The following is a 16,983-nucleotide window of genomic DNA, read 5'->3' as shown; positions in this document are numbered from 1 at the left end:
CTTCTCCTCACCAGGGTGGCAGGCGTGCTGGAGCCTATCCCAGCTATCATCGGGCAGGAGGCGGGGTACACCCTGAACTGGTTGCCAGCCAATCGCAGGGCACACATAAACAAACAACCATTCCCACTCACATTCACACCTACGGGCAATTTAGAGTTGTCAATTAACCTACCATGCATGTTTTTGGGATGTGGGAGGAAACCTGAGTGCCCGGAGAAAACCCACGCAGGCACGGGGAGAACATGCAAACTCCACACAGGCGGGGCCGGGGATTGAACCTGGGTCCTCAGAACTGTGAGGCTGACGCTCTAACCAGTCGTCCACCGTGCCGCCTCAACAGAAAGCAAAAATAAAAATCGACCAAACACTGGCTAGTAACTTGAAAAACTACTGAGTTGGAGCATTAGCAAGTCAACGTACCAATGTATATAAATAATACAAATAATAAACCTTACATACCGTTTTAGTTGGCCTGGTCTGACTTTCCCCAATAATTTAAATGAGGGCAACCTTCGCATTCCTCCACTGGCTGCTGTCAAAAATAATTTTGCCTACTTAATGATGGACACACCTCTAATATAGCATACAGTATTTCCACCACACTTAATTGTAGTTTAGATTTTTTGGGGAGAGTGGTATTTATTTCTATTTCTTTATTAATGTCATATATACGTCTCTATTTGGTGTATTTTGCTGACGTGAAGCTCGCATAGATGGGTTTTATCTGATCTATAAATTAACGCTGAACTTATATTGTCTCAAAGTATCCGATTCCATACGTTCTCTTTTTTTCTCTTTACGCTGATGCATATCTGAATTGTGGCACTTGAGAGCATTGAATCGTACATTGTAACTCCAGGTTTAAAAACATCTCTCAGTGCAATTAACTGTTGCTATTGGTTCACCATCGTAACCTACTACTAGTGTCAATCAAAATTGAGCATTGTGTTCTTTGTAAAAGCCAAATTTTTGATAAAGCTCTTGTATTGATCATTAAATCGTATAAGTGTACATAATGAACTGTCTGCTGAGTGTACAGTATATGGCAGCACTTAAACAGAACTTGAATATGATTTCATTCCACATCTACCAAGTGTGCTGCATCACTAATAAATAGAAAAGCAAGCAAAGTAGCACTCTAATCTCTTTAATGGATGCCGATTAGCATGCAAAGTGTGCACTGTAAGTATGCCTTCTCAAATATGCACACGCACGCTCTTCAGGCACAAGTCCTTACATTTCCCTCATTAATCTGACCTACAAATGTAAATTCCATCTCTCTGTTATAATTTGCAACACAAAAGCAATTATTACATAAGTTACAGTTAAAACCCTAACATCTCATAAGCAATTTTATATCCATCCATCCATTTTCTGTACCGCTTATCCCCACTCGGGTCGCGGGCGTGCTCGAGCCAATTGCACGGCACGTATAAACAAACAAACCATTCGCACTCACATTCAATTTAGAGAAGAAGCAGAGGCAGACGTGCTAACCAGTCGGCCACCGTGCCGCCGGCAGGCTTAAAATGTAGTCAAAATATAGCTACCACATGAGGATATGGCCAGGTTTCATGATTGTAAAAGTCATGTACATTCACTTGTTTTCACGTTACAAAATAGTCAAGACAGCTAACCTTAACTATAACAAGTCTAGGAAGCGTTTCAGTTTTGTAAAAGTATATAAATATATGATTGCTATGGAAAGTTAATGTAGCTACCATAGGTAACCCGGATGACTATGCACCTCATCAGCACTGTCCATTAATCTTTCCAACCAATCAGCTCTTGCCGCGCGTCAAACCCACCAATGTCTCATCAGCCTTGCCCATTGTTTCCAACCAGTCAGCTATTCCCATGCTGTAGTACGCCTGTCCCTCATTCCCTTAAGTCATTGTTCACCGTTCGTAACCTCGAAATGTCTAATGTCGGTGACCATCTCAAACAGTAGACCACCTGTAGTTTCTTTTGAAATGTTTTTAAGTGTTCTGTTGTTGATACAGCTTTGTTGAATGTGACATCAAGTTTATCATAAGGCAAGTTCTGTGACTTGGCAAGGTACAGTATACTGACCATGAAGTTCTACAGTACAACACAGAAGGTTGCTATGCTAGCTAATCACCATGGCAACCTTTGCAAGCCTAAATTGCTACCCAACCGACAGACCAAAGTTGGGGAAGCTAATGCGGACTACATTTTTGATACCCATTACATCTAATTACAAGTGTCCACCTTAGAGCCAGGGCTATGTCAGTTTTTGTTTGTTTTAAAAGCTCTTCAAGTATACATGTATGTATTCACATTAACAAACCTTGTTTCATATAACGACTCGCAAAACCATTCTTATGGAGGTGTCATCTGGGAAGCCACCTGGCTTTTAATTCCCACCTATTTCCCAGAGACTGTGGGCGGAGCTACGAGAGAGGTACAGTAATTTCCCACAGCAGGATACAAGGCAATTTAGTCAACTTGTTTTTTTTCTTTAAACCTTTTTTTTTTTTTATATTCCTGTTACATGACTCAAGCCACACCTTCCTACACACACAAGATTGGGCCTACACAAGCTCTGTTGTATAAATGTGTGCTGATTTGTGAGCGGTTAATACATTCCTATTTGGTCAATAGGCTATATAATCATGATGACGTATTGACAAATTTTTTAATATAATTTAATCAAGCGGCTTGGTGAAAGACTGGTTAGCGCGTCTGCCTCACAGTTCTGAGGACCGGGGTTCAATCCCTGGCCCCGCTTGTGTGGTGTTTTCATGTTCTCCCCGTGCCTGCGTGGGTTTTCTCCGGGCACTCCGGTTTCCTCCCACATACCGAAAACATGCATGGTAAGTTCATTGAAGACTCTAAATTGCCCGTAGGTGTGAATGTGAGTGCGAATGGTTGTTTGTTTGTATGTGCCCTGCGATTGGCTGGCTACCAGTTCAGGGTGTACCCCGCCTCTTGCCCGATGATAGCTGGGATAGGCTCCAGCACGCCCGTGTGAGGATAAGCGGCTCAGAAAATGGATGGATGGATGGATAATTTAATCAAAATTCTTCTGATTAACATGGAGAAACACAAAGAGGTTATTCATTGCATGAGATTATACAGCACAAACACTTCATTGAATGAGCCACATGCTGCTTCATCATGGCTAAAGGAAAATCCTTTTTTTCTACTCTCAGGTAGCAGCTTGGTCAGGTAACTTTTAATTACAATTATAAATATCAAGGATTTGGCACTGATCTGTGAGTTTGACAGTGAAAGCAAAGGTAGTAGACAATCAGACAAAAGGAAGAAACTATTTTAGCCTCTGCCAAGGCTTAAATATTTGTCACTAATGATTTCAAAAGCAGCGGCACGGTGGCCGACTGGTTAGAGCGTCAGCCTCACAGTTCTGAGGACCCGGGTTCAATCCCCGGCCCCGCCTGTGTGGAGTTTGCATGTTCTCCCCGTGCCTGCGTGGGTTTTCTCCGGGCACTCCGGTTTCCTCCCACATCCCAAAAACATGCATGAATTGGAGACTCTAAATTGCCCGTAGGCATGACTGTGAGTGCGAATGGTTGTTTGTTCCTATGTGCCCTGCAATTGGCTGGCAACCAGTTCAGGGTGTACCCCGCCTCCTGCCCGATGACAGCTGGGATAGGCTCCAGCACGCCCGCGACCCTTGTGAGGAGAAGCGGCTCAGAAAATGGATGGATGGATGGATGGATTTCAAAAGCATCACTGATGGTGTAGTGGTACACTCGCCTGACTTTGGTGCAGGCAGCGTGGCTTCAGTTCCCACTCAGTGACGGTGTGAATGTGAGTGCCAATGGTTGTCCGTGTCTATATGTGCCCTGCGACTGACCAGTTCAGGGTGTAGTCAGCCTTTCGCCCGAAGTCAGCTGGGATAGGCTCCAGCGTCCCGCGACGCTAACCAGGATAAGCGGTGTTGAAAATGGATGAATTTCAAAAGCTGAATGATATACTATACCATTTCATCCAGTTCTTTTGATCCAAGCAAATAAAAACCTACATAAGTGCAACAAATCTTTGGACCAAGGACGATTTCATAGAAATATTAAATAAAACAATATTGCAGACATGAAGCTGTACAAAAACACCTGACGAATCCACTCTGTTGAAACAAATGCTTTTGCTGAGGTAAAGATTTTATTTATTTATTTTTAGTTGCAAGCACACAACTAGATTAGTATGCTTATGTATGGAAACTGAGGTCTCATCTACTTCTAAAGCCACTCAATGGAAGCAAAATCTTACAATACATTTTTTTCTTTTTTTCCTACATACTTGTGATTCTCCATCCTCCTAAAAGCTATATCAACAAAGCATCGAACTACTGTGAAAGACATTCACTACTTTTTTCACCTTCCTTGATACACAGAAATAATGGCCATCTTCCCTTTTTCTTCTTCTTCTAAGGTAAAAGCTTTTTCTGGGTGTCTTTTGTCAAAACTCCAATTCATATTCCTTGTGGCTGTTTTGCATGGGCGCGAGTGACAATAAGAGACAACCAAATAAAAAGGGGGTGAAAAATCAAGCTCCAGCAGTGCGAATAACATTCCTCTTCCATTTCACATTTGTATACGCCTGTTGAACCCCCAAGATGGAAAATACAGAGTCAAAGTTCATTTTTTATTATTTTTTTAATTTACATGCATTTGATATCCATCCATCCATCCGTCCATCCATTTTCTGAGCCGCTTCTCCTCACTAGGGGCGATCGCAGGTGTGCTGGAGCCTATCCCAGCTGTCATCGGGCAGGAGGCGGGGTATACCCTGAACTGGTTGCCAGCCAATCACAGGGCACATACAAACAAACACCCATTTGCATTCACAGTCACACCTACGGGCAATTTAGAGTCTCCAATTAATGCATGTTTTTGGGATGTGGGAGGAAACCGGAGTGCCCGGAGAAAACCCATGCAGGAACGGGGAGAACATGCAAACTCCACACAGGCGGGGCCGGGGATTGAACCCGGGTCCTCAGAACTGTGAGGCTGATGCTCTAACCAGTTGGCCACCGTGCCGCCGCATTTGATATCCATCCATCCATTTTCTTCACCGCTTTTCCTCACTAGGGTCGCGGGCGTGCTGGAGCCTATCCCAGCTATCTTCGGGCAGGAGGCAGAGACAGAGACAGAGTACTTGATGTATCTTCTGGCAGGAAAGGAGAGAACGAGACTTGGTGGTGTAACCACACAGTACAGGAAATCATACAAGGAAAAAGGTTAGCTAAGAAGAAGTGGGACACTGAGAGGACCGAGGAGAGGCGAAAGGAATACGTGGAGATGCAACATAGGGCAAAGGTAGAGGTGCCAAAGGCCAAAGAAGAGGCATGTGATGCCATGTATGCCAGGTTGGACACTAAAGAAGGAGAAAATGATCTCTGCAGGTTGGCCAGACAGAGGGATAGAGATGGGAAGGATGTGCAGCAGGTTAGGGTGATTAAGGATAGAGATGGAGATGTGTTGACTGGTGCCAGTAGTGTGCTGGACAGATGGAAAGAATACTTTGAGGTGTTGATGAATGAGGAAAATGAGAGAGAAAGAAGAGTAGAAGAGGCAAGTGTGGTGGACCAGGAAGTGGCAATGATTAGTAAGGGGGAAGAATACCCAGAGAGGAACTGTGGTACTGCATGCGGATGTCTGGAGTGGCAGAGAAGTATGTTAGAATAATACAGGAGGTCAGCAGAACAGTGGTGAGGTGTGCTGTAGGTGTGACAGAGGACTTTAAGGTGGAGGTGGGACTGCATCAGGGGTCAGCCCTGAGCCCCTTCCTCTTTGCAGTGGTGATGGATAGGCAGACAGATGAGGTTAGACTGGAATCCCCGTGGACCATGGTGTTTGCAGATGACATTGTGATCTGCAATGAAAGCAGGGAGCAGGTGGAGGAACAGCTAGAAAGATGGAGGCATGCACTGGAAAGGAGAGGAATGAAGATTACCCGAATACAGAATATATGTGCATGAATGAGAGGGGTGGAGTGGGAAGAGTGAGGCTACAGGGAGAAGAGATAGCAAGGGTGGAGGACTTTAAATACTTGGGGTCAACAGTCCAGAGCAGGTTGGAACGGGTGGAGGAAGGTGTCAGGTGTGTTATGTGACAGAAGAGTCTCTGCTAGGATGAAGGGCAAAGTTTATAAAACTGTGGTGAGGCCAGCCATGATGTTCGGATTAGAGACAGAGGACAGGAAGCAGAGCTGGAGGTGGCGGAAATGAAGATGTTGAGGTTCGCTCTCGGAGTGACCAGGTTGGATAAAATTAGAAATGAGCTCATCAGAGGGACAGCCAAGGTTCGATGTTTTGGAGACAAAGTTAGAGAGAGCAGACTTCGATGGTTTGGACACGTCCAGAGGAGAAATAGTGAGTATATTGGTAGAAGGATGATGAGGATGGAGCTGACAGGCAAGAGAGAACAAAGCAAGACCAAAGAGAAGGTTGATGGGTGTCGTGAGGGAAGACATGAGGGCAGTTGCTGTTCGAGAGGAGGATGCAGGAGATAGGCTTACATGGAAAACGATGACTCGCTGGTGCGACCCCTAATGGGATAAGCCGAAAGGAAAGGAAGAAGAAAAAGATATGAATTCAGTAGCTCAACGTTATTTCCCAATTATGCCCACACATACATGCATCCCAGGTTATGAATGCATGCAAATGTTGTTTTATTTGTGGAGTGTATGGAGGCGTCTGGCTGGATTTACACTACATGGTTTAAAGTGACACAATTCCGATTTTCTGCTCTTAAGTGATGCAATAATGGCAGAGTAAATAGAAAAATACATTCCAATCAGAGGGTTAGCTCGTTACAGCAGCAGGATAAAGAGAGAAGACTCCCAGAAAGGCATGGAAATGGACCTACTCGGAAACTGAAAACACACAAACAAACAAAGAAAGACCTGTTGTTAATTTGACCATTTATCTCCCTGTTCCAGAACACCAAATTGTGCAAAAAGCACTGTATCATTTAAAAATTTAGAAAAAAGTTCAATCAAATTCACCAGTAAAGGTTAACACATTTTAGGCTACATCCTGAAATTTCATCCAAAAGCCATCCATCCATCCATTTTCTGAGCTGCTTATCCTCACAAGAGTCACGGGAGTGCTGGAGCCTATCCCAGCTATCATCGGGCAGGAGGCGGGGTACACCTTGAACTGGTTGCCAGCCAATCGCAGGGCACATAGAAACACACAACCATTCACACTCACATTCACACCTACGGGCACTTTAAAGTCTTCAATTAATCTACCATGCATGTTTTTGGGATGTGGGAGGAAACCGGAGTGCCCGGAGAAAACCCACGCAGGCACGGGGAGAACATGCAAACTCCACACCAAATATCGTTAATTTTTTGTGAGTCGTAAATATGATATTGACGTAATGGAAACACACCCCAAACAACACAAATAAACATACCTGCTCTACATTAAAACTAAAGTAAAAGAACAACATTTAGCTATGGTCTAAATATGCTTAACATGGCGGCCGGTGAAGTCATATGGAGATTACCCTCCTTTAAATCAACAGGGGGTGGGGCATTTGGGAGACTCGGCCCAGGACAGCTAAAGGTTGTCTGACATTTAATGTTTGTATTATTTATTCATTACTTTTACTTCCGCTGCTCAATGCATCGTGTTGACCCTTGGGGAGTTATTTACAGTATGTGCAGTTTGGATATTTGTGCACGTGAGTTCTTTCATAGCTTCCGTGAGTGTAAGCACAGCCACATCAGATATGCTTTCTTTGAAATGTATGTGGAAATAGGCAGTCGATATAGGTATTACATCTGAATTGAAGTGTAATTCCAATTTATATGACAGAACCACATTAGGCACATACAGTATTTCTGGAAATGAGGGAGTGCAAGCATGTCAGGCGTCGGTCGGCAATGACCTTCTGGTTTGGCTGTCACCTGTAGAGCAGACAAGAAAGGATGAAAGAAACATCGGAAAGTGGTGGGAGGAATCCATGCCGATCATTAAAAATAATGCCGGTTTAAGGTTATCCCTCTTTGGCTTTCCTACTAGCTCTATTTTTGTTTAACAGATTTTTTTTCTTGCTTGAGTCATACAGTCTTTATGAAGCACACTCATCTGATTAAAAAAAAACAAAAAACTTTCTCAATAGTAGAAAGTCTATATTTTTGGATATGCTCCTTGATCACACAACCTTATGCATTATTTCTCAACAATAGACTAAAATAAATGTCAATCATCCATCCATCCATCCATCCATCCATTTTCTGAGCCGCTTATCCTCACACGCATCGGGGGAGTGCTGGAGCCTATCCCAGCTATCATCGGGCAGGAGGCGGGTTACACCCTGAACTGGTTGCCAGCCAATCGCAGGGCACATACAAACAAACAACCATTCGCACTCACATTCAAAATTTTAGAGTCCTCAATTAACCTACCATGCATGTTTTTGGGATGTGGGAGGAAACCGGAGTGCCCGGAGAAAAACCACGCAGTCACGGGGAGAACATGCAAACTCCACAGAGGCGGGGCCGGGGTTCCCCGGCCCTCAGAACTGTTAGGCAGACGCTCTAACCAGTCGGTCAACGTTAAATGTCAACCAATTTACTCCCAAATTTACCTATCTAGTGTGAAATCTGAGCTTGTTGAACAAAAAGCTATTAATTCTGTTCTATTAATGGCAAAAAGTGGAAGAGTTTTGCTCTGCCTGTCTGGTAGAGACACAATAGATGAATAAAGATACATTATTTGTTGTTAAAAAACTAATTAGGAAATTGGGCATCTCTCTCGGCAGACTAATTTGCTGAGGCACAATGGTTGAGATTCATTTGTTTCAGAAGTGGTGGAACAAATTTTATAGGAGTAAGACAACTTTCATCAGCAAATGATCATTCTCTCACATTCAAGTGCTCCTCTCTATAGTGGCCAGAGTACTAAAAAAACAAAACAAAACAAAAACGCTCAAACTCTGGTTGAGGTAAAACCAGATGACAGTAGAGTGGCAGTAAAACAGGCAAATATCCAGATGTCAGGGCATGAGGTAGGATGACAGACTACAATAGTGTAGTGTAAAGTGTAGAAAAACAGCACATTTGAGACAAAAGGTTTGACTGGGCAAGCCCAATGTGATCTGTCTCATCATTTGAGTCATTGTAAAAGTATGAACAGTGATCAAGTAACAGCCATCAATAAATTATAATTCATGTCATTTAGTCTCACTATTGTGGCAGAAAAAAAGTGAGCCATAAACATCTAGCAAAGAATGAATTTTTGAAAAGCTTCTAAAGAGCATAAAATGTTTTCAAGTGGAAATAATGAGAAAAGTCTGGCAAATAAATCAGGGATGAATATTACCGTATTATGGAACAACTTGTTTGTGTGTGTCTCTTCCCTTTTAAAATGTCCTTCTTTCCGGTATAAGAACAAAACAATACCGTTAATGTGTCAGTTATGGTTTTTGTATTACATTAGCTCACCAGGCACTCAAGTACTCAAGTCAGAAGCACACGTTAGAAATAAAATCCATCCAGCCATCCACCCGACCATCCATCCATCCATCCATCCATCCATCCATGTCCTCATTAGGGTTGTAAGTAGCTGATGCTTGTCCAGACTGAGTGAGATGTGCTCAGTAGTATTCCGCCATGCTACCATCCAATAATATGAAACTTTTCTCTCTCAGATGACATTTTCAATCAACGTTAACCTCTCTCGTATATGCAAATGAGATCACCTCACAAAGGGAGTACTCACATTTTAATGGTTATTCATACAGTTATTTTAAAGTTAAAGTGTTGTAGCCTCCTTTATTTCTGCTTGCACTGCCTGTGCGGAAGTCAGGAGAGTCAACCACTGTACCATCAGTCATGACGGGGCAAAAACAAAAAATAAAATAGTAGAAATGAGTACAGTAAATTATACTGAATGCTGAGCAGAAGTTTCACGTGATTTCTCCCCCTATAATCTAGAGTCAGTTTGAAGAGGAGTACTACTGAATATATTGTACACTTCTGAAAGACAAATCATTCGTCTGACAATGGTTGTCTTGTGTTTCTCTCATAAAACATTCAAAAGACATTGTTCACTTTGCATTATAGAACTACCACAATCAGCAGACTAATTTTTACTGTGAAATTCAATTGGGACAAAAGGTTACATTTGTCAAATGTGATCATCTTTTCCTCTTGATTAATAATCAGAAACAACCATCGTCATCATTATCAAACAAAAATGAATAGTGTCAATCAGCTGTATTTTCTGGAGGATATAAAAAGGTTGCAATTTCTAGTCTGATTAGGTGTATCATCAGATCCATAGCCCTATCTTTCTGGGGCACCACAGCTTTTATTTCTGCACACCTCATCTGGCAATCCTTCCCTACTGATTTCATTTTTTTCTTATGCAATCATTTTTTTGTGTGTATTTATTATAGGTGTCACTGTAAACTACGGCGCAATTTTACAGTTATTTTCATGTCTAAAATACATTTATGAATTGGAGCATTCATATTTAATTAATAATATTACCCAACTGTTCAAAAAAAAAAAGATTACCTGAATCTTTGTTTAATACCTGATTTTTATAGCTTTTGAATTTAAAATCCAGAAAGCCTCAGCCATTTCAATGCATCACTCTGCCCCCCTTTTTGTGTGTGAATAAAATAACATGTTCAGTAGAACTATAATACAGTATTTAATTCACTGTTACACTGTACAAGACTGTTACACTCATTGACCCAATCAATCAACTGAGGTGAATTTAACAAGCCAGGGCAAATGGGCATGTCCAATATCCTGTATGTGATATCACAGCACTTCATGAGAAAGAAACACATTCAGACCGTGTCTCCATGTCCAGGTTGATGAGCTCTAGCAGGGTTTTTGGGCAGTCATGTATGCTTCCGTAGTCTTAAGGCCTTTTTACACACACACACACACACGCACACGCACACACACACACATGCACACACACACGCACAAAACGCAGCACAGTGCACTGTCAACCAACCCGTTCATTTTGTATTTGCTGGCGACGCATGAATCGGGGACGACATATTGGCGCAACCATTAGGAGGTGGTGGAGTGATTTCAGTGACAAAACCAAGCGATTTTGGCCAAATCGTACAGTAAAAATCCGGGAAAATGAAATAAAAAATATGAAGGTCGTGCCCCAATGTTACGAGCTCTTGTCTTACACAATTACGGGAAATGTCTTACACAATTATGTGGTGAAGAAGGCACAGCGATTGACAATCTCCACAACTTTGAATGTCATTTGAAAATAATAGAATGGTGAATTTAGTATTTAATAATAAAAATCTTAAAATAGAATATAGCATAGCCACACATGCTTCACTTGAGTCTCATTTTCTCCTTATTATGAGCAAAGCCAGGGCTCTCTCTCTCCAGGCACCAGGCTACTTCCCGTTCAGTCGCTTAGCAACCAGCAGCAAATATGGGCAGGCTTATGCCATGCCACTGCCGTCCCTGTACGATCCTGTGCCCTACCCTGAGGTTGTCACCATTGATGTATATATCTGTGACTTTTGATCAGGAAAGAGGAGCATAAAAGAGGAGATCGATCGATCGATCGATCTATCTATCTATCTATCTATCTATCTATCTATCTATCTATCTATCTATCTATCTATCTATCTATCTATCTATCTATCTATCTATCTATCTATCTATCTATCTATCTATCTATCTATCTATCTATCTATCTATCTTAAAATAAATCTCCCAAGATTTTTTTTTTCTTTCCACAAGCATGTATGCGAGCATTTGACATGGAAATGTGAAAGGATCTGAGTATATTTTATAAATGGATATGAGGATGGTATGTGAATAGATTTGACATGTTTATGCAAGCTTATTTGAGCTGTATGTGTGCAGACATTTGACATGTTTATGTGAGCGTGTATTTAAATTAGTTGAAAAGTAAGTGGTTTCAAAATAAAATATGGCATTGACCAACAGCCATAAAGTACAATAGTAAGCCTAAGCAGTAGCATTACATTGCATTATACTGTATAGTACATAGATTTATATTTATAATGTATATATGTCATATACTTTATTATTGTGTTACAATAACGCTTTTCTTCATTGATTTAAAATATCTGCTTTTAATGTGTAAATGCTGTAGTATATGACGTAATGGTCGGCCAATCAGAAGCCATGTCGTGTACAACGTAGGGCTAGGCTGGCTCATCTATCAAGAGCGAGACGCCATTAACCGGACACGGATGCTGCCGAATAAATGTGCCTTTCGGGCTAAAGCGTAGTGTGTTTACTCTTGGACTCAAGACAGCGTTTCAAAACCGCTGCGTTACAATCTGAAACGTATACGTTTCGTTGCAGACAGGATGGCCGTATAGTCGCATTTAAGCTCCCCTGCGCCGGTGTACCTATTGATGTGGCCAAAGGGAATGAAGGAATTTAATTGTCGTATCGAAACTCATGTCATAGATATGCACTCCAGACTACACACGCTCAGAGTCAAATATATATTTTTTTCAATATAGGTACAGCTCAATAAATTAGAATATAGTTGAAACGTTTTTTTCAGTACTCATAGAGTGTTTATACACTGAAGTACTTTTTAGAGGGTAAATTCCAGCCTAATTTCTACGTTAAAATTACTTTATTTCTTTAATTAATTCACTATTTCGCTTGATGTTATATTTTAGTTTCTCAATATGGGGAATTTTTTGTATTTGCTATGTGCTGTAATCATCCAAATAATACATATTTTAAATATAAAATACTTCACTCTTGAGTGTGTGCACTGTGCAGTGCATCTCTATAATTTCACTTTTTGAATTAACTACCTAATAAAAGATTTACACTATTCACGTGTGAGCATAATCGACATGTGCGTGAGCATGATTGACATGAACTCGTGAATGCCAATTACGTGTGCAAGAATTATTGACGTGTTCGCGTGAACGCATTTGAGTTAGTTAATGTGAGTGTTTGAGTGGTCTTTATAAGAGCAAGATTTGTGCGTATGAGAGTGTTTGAGTAGTGTTAATGAGAGTGTTTGAGTGGTATTTATGAGAGCAAGACTTGTGCGTATGCGAGTGTTTGAGTAGTGTTAATGAGAGTGTTTGAGTAGTCTTTATGAGAGCAAGACTCGTGTGTGTATGTGAGTGTTTGAGTCGTGTTAAGGAGAGTATTTGAGTAGTCTTTATGAGAGCAAGACCCGTGTGTATGAGAGTGTTTGAGTTGTGTTTATGAGAGCCTTTTGGTAGTTTGTGTGTGTGTGAAAGCATTTGAGAGCTAATCCTGAATAATGTCCCTAACGGCCCCTCATAGTAATATGTGGTATATGCTTGGTCTTGTGGAACACTCTTGTAAGAAGAGTCTCATTTCCTGGTTAAATATTAATGCCGGCATAAATAGATAAATAAAACATGATGTGGTGAAACTGCAGACAGGCAAAAGTGCTGATCCAGATTGCAATTTTCCACAATAATGTCCTTGTGATGATGCTCATCAGCGACTGTGAATCCCTTGAAGCGTGTGCATAACTTAATAATTGATACGATCACCTTATAATGCTGACAGAGGAAATGAGCAAGCCATTTGTGCGGCAGCACCACAAGACATCACAATGAGAAGGATGAACATCACAAAGCAAATGTTAATTTGCACTTTGCCTCTTCTGCCTGTCTTTTCTGCTCATTTTTGAAAATGAGTGTTAACCTATTTAAACGCAATGTGCTGTTTTCTTGAACTGCTCGGAAACGATTGAAAAAGGATGAAGAGGGGGACAAAGGGAAGTGACAGCGATGCTGTCTTTGCACTGCGATAATGAACCACCCTTAACACTGGACCTTCAAGCCTCAAGTGGGCAAAAGAGATTCAATGTCAGCTAATTAGCTGAAGTTGCTAATTAGATTGTTTTTTTCCCCAGGAAAACACAAAAGACGGAGGTTGACAAAGAGAAGGAATGATTTACTCTGCTTAAATGCACAAGGGTGAAAATTGTAAGTACAAGCCCAGATTCTTACATCCTCAACACTACTTGATGTCATAACGGCCTTACATAAAGATAAGACGTACAGTTTAATTAGGAGTTCAACCAAAATGGTCAAAAAAAGTCCGATATCATGCGAGACGTCATCAAACCTTACAAGACTTGATACTACAACCGACCTTCAGTATTGCAACATTAGAAAGCACCTGGCCAAATTACCAAGCAGGTGCTCACATGAATAGCATATAGCCGAACGCACAATGACTAACAACGAGCATTAAAGAGCAGAGAAGTGCTCACATTTGTTTTTCCTACAGAAGGAAGAACCTTAAAAAATAAAGAACTTTTAGTTTGTCCCATCAGAGGGCATCGCAGCAAGTCACTCACATGATTTGTTTGGCATAGAGTTTACACCAGATGCCCTTCCTGACACAACCCGCCCATTTTTATCCAGGCTTGGGACCAGCAGTGACTGGGTAGGAGGGCACTGACTGGGAATTTGACCCACTCCGTCTGTGTGTAAGGCAACAGCTTTTACCACTACACTGCCAGTACAGCATAAATAAAAAAAAAAAAACATACTGTACTTAAAAAGAAATCAGCACACCTCTTTCCTCAACAATTTGTAAAAATAACAGACCCATGTGGGGACTGACCAATAGTATAGATCTGTGAAAAGATGAAATTGAACAAATTTAAAAAGAGGATATCTTGGTATCTTGATTTGATTTTAGCTGGAGAGGGGTAATGGAGAAAGACGTTAACTATATCGTATACAGATGGAACAACTGGAGGAAGGTATCGGTGGTGATATATGACAGTCCCTCATAAATTACAAGTCCATAAAGAAGGTGTACAGATTGGATGCAGCACCACTAAAGAAAGTAGAAGAAACTTGATATTATTGAAATAAAGATGTTGCAATGAATGTCCAGAGTAAATTGAAAAGACGGAATAAGAAATGAATGCATCGGGTCAGTGAATGCAACCCAAGTTTCAAAGAAAATACAAAAAGAAAGCCTGAGGTAGTTTGGACATCTGATGAGGAGAATTGAAGGACAGTATGTAGGGAAAAAAGTGATGCGGATGGAAGTACAGGGGGACTCGAAAACAAGGAAGACCAAGAACCAGATGGAAAGACTTTATGGATGAAAGGAACACCCTTAACCGGAACATTTGGAGTAGGCTCATATGGAGCTGCGACTCCAAATAGGGAAAAGCTCAGAAGAACAAGGAAGCAACCACGTGCACCTGATTGTACACTACTTTGTCATAAAGAGCACAGTATCTCTGTCATCACCATAGCTACATTGGAAAACGTACTGTACATTCATGTTTTTAAAAAAACGTTTGAATTGGATGTATAGAAATGGTTGGATCTCTAGTATATGCCCACCCATCAAGTGTGAATTCAAAAAACATGGAAAATTCTTAAAAATGTTTCAGTTAGCGAGCTGTTTTGCCCCACTGTTACAAAACATCAGGATTAAATTACATTTTACACGTGTTTGAGTTTTGTTGGATGCACGGATAAGCGTTAGCTAACAGCCTTAACTTCTGATGAGTTGACGATGTGCTGGGTATTAGTGTTTGCTGAATGTATGAAGTGCGGTCTCCACAACTGAAAATTGTATTTGTTGTCTTTACAGGGTGAAGTATATCTGTAATGGGTGAAGAAATTGATAATAAATATTCATTGCAGTCAAATTTCCGGAGCTATTTCTCCGATTTCATATTAGGGAGCTGCAACATCCTCAAACAATATAGTAACCCAATTTCTTTTCCTTTTGCTTTCCAGTCAGCCTCAGTTTATTTTTAGACTGTTCCAGGGGCCCAGCGAAGAGGGAGCAAGGATGACACGATCCCTTATAGATGGGTGGATGTGAGGAAGAGGAAAAGGAGGAGTGGGAGGAAGAAAGCGCGGGCACACACGGGTCGGGATGCGTGCTCATTGGAATACTCATTCCGACAGCTGTGCTCACAAAAGGTGCTGGGCATGGACACGGCTGGTAAAATCAATAGAGCACTAAGTAGAAGACTTGACTATTTAATTGGAGCACACATGACTTTATTTAATTTTCTTATCAGACTTTCTCTACGTTTTTTTGGTCTTGCTGTACTCCCGAGGGATATTTCTGCCTCTCTGGAGCAAAACGCTCTGTTCTGTTCTTGTCTGTCAGGGGTTTGGTGCTGAGCATAAAGTGTGCACTGAATTCTTAGAGGATTTTGTGTTACTTGATGGAGCTGAAATGGATGACAGGGGATACAAATATTAAAAATGAAATCAAATGTGCTGATCTTGCCTTTAAATAATAAAAGGGACCAGCAAAATTAGGTGGAACAGTCGTTTAAGTTCCAATGCTAGAGCTAAGATGCTAAGCAGAACATTATTATAAAAATAATGTCCCTTATAGCCAGCTGTTGTGAATTTTCATTGAAGTTATTGTACTCATTTTAATCCCCCAACCGGGAATGCAATTTGCAATCTAATGTATATTTTTGTTACACATTACACAGAACAACCTGGTAAATTATTAATTTTTTTTTAACAAAATATATATTTCAGTAAATTTTGCTCATATGATATTCAGCTACATTTTCATCACAAGTGTTGAAAGCATTTCCAGCAGCAGGCAATGCAGCAACAACATCACATTGACAATTGTTATGACAATACAGTGGAACCTCTAAATGCCAAACACGATATGAACTTGCTTGGTACATCAAAATATATTCGATGGGGGGTGGGGGTGGGGGGGCAAGCACAGTGTTAGGGGGCACAGGTCAAACACTCAGATGTATGTTTGGTACTGAACACACTTGTTTTTGCTCAAGTCTTATTCCTGAAAATGACAATTGTCTCAATAATGACAATTCGAATAATCAAGTTTTGCAAGCCGTCACCAGCAGCCCATCTGCTATCCTTCTGGTTGCTAATTCTCTGAAACTAAACCATGTTGCTATAGACCCTGAACACTTGAAATTTTGTTTAATCTAAAATGGACAGAAGGCCATCAGAAAGATGTTAATGT

The 16,983-nt window shown here is 41.1% G+C and overlaps 1 long non-coding RNA gene across 1 annotated transcript; it reads left to right on the top strand.

The window, feature by feature from the left end:
* Positions 1–13,608: 13,608 nt before the first annotated feature.
* LOC133469054 (uncharacterized) lies at positions 13,609–16,240 on the top strand. Its single transcript, XR_009785604.1, has 2 exons — positions 13,609–13,961; positions 15,750–16,240. It is a non-coding gene; the product is annotated as an uncharacterized LOC133469054 (long non-coding RNA).
* The last annotated feature ends 743 nt before the right edge of the window (positions 16,241–16,983 follow it).

This window comes from Phyllopteryx taeniolatus, chromosome 19 (assembly GCF_024500385.1).
Source record: "Phyllopteryx taeniolatus isolate TA_2022b chromosome 19, UOR_Ptae_1.2, whole genome shotgun sequence".
NCBI classification, from domain to species: Eukaryota; Metazoa; Chordata; class Actinopteri; order Syngnathiformes; family Syngnathidae; genus Phyllopteryx; species Phyllopteryx taeniolatus.
Note: the sequence above shows the minus strand (reverse complement) of the source record. Positions and strands in the feature narration are given on the sequence as shown.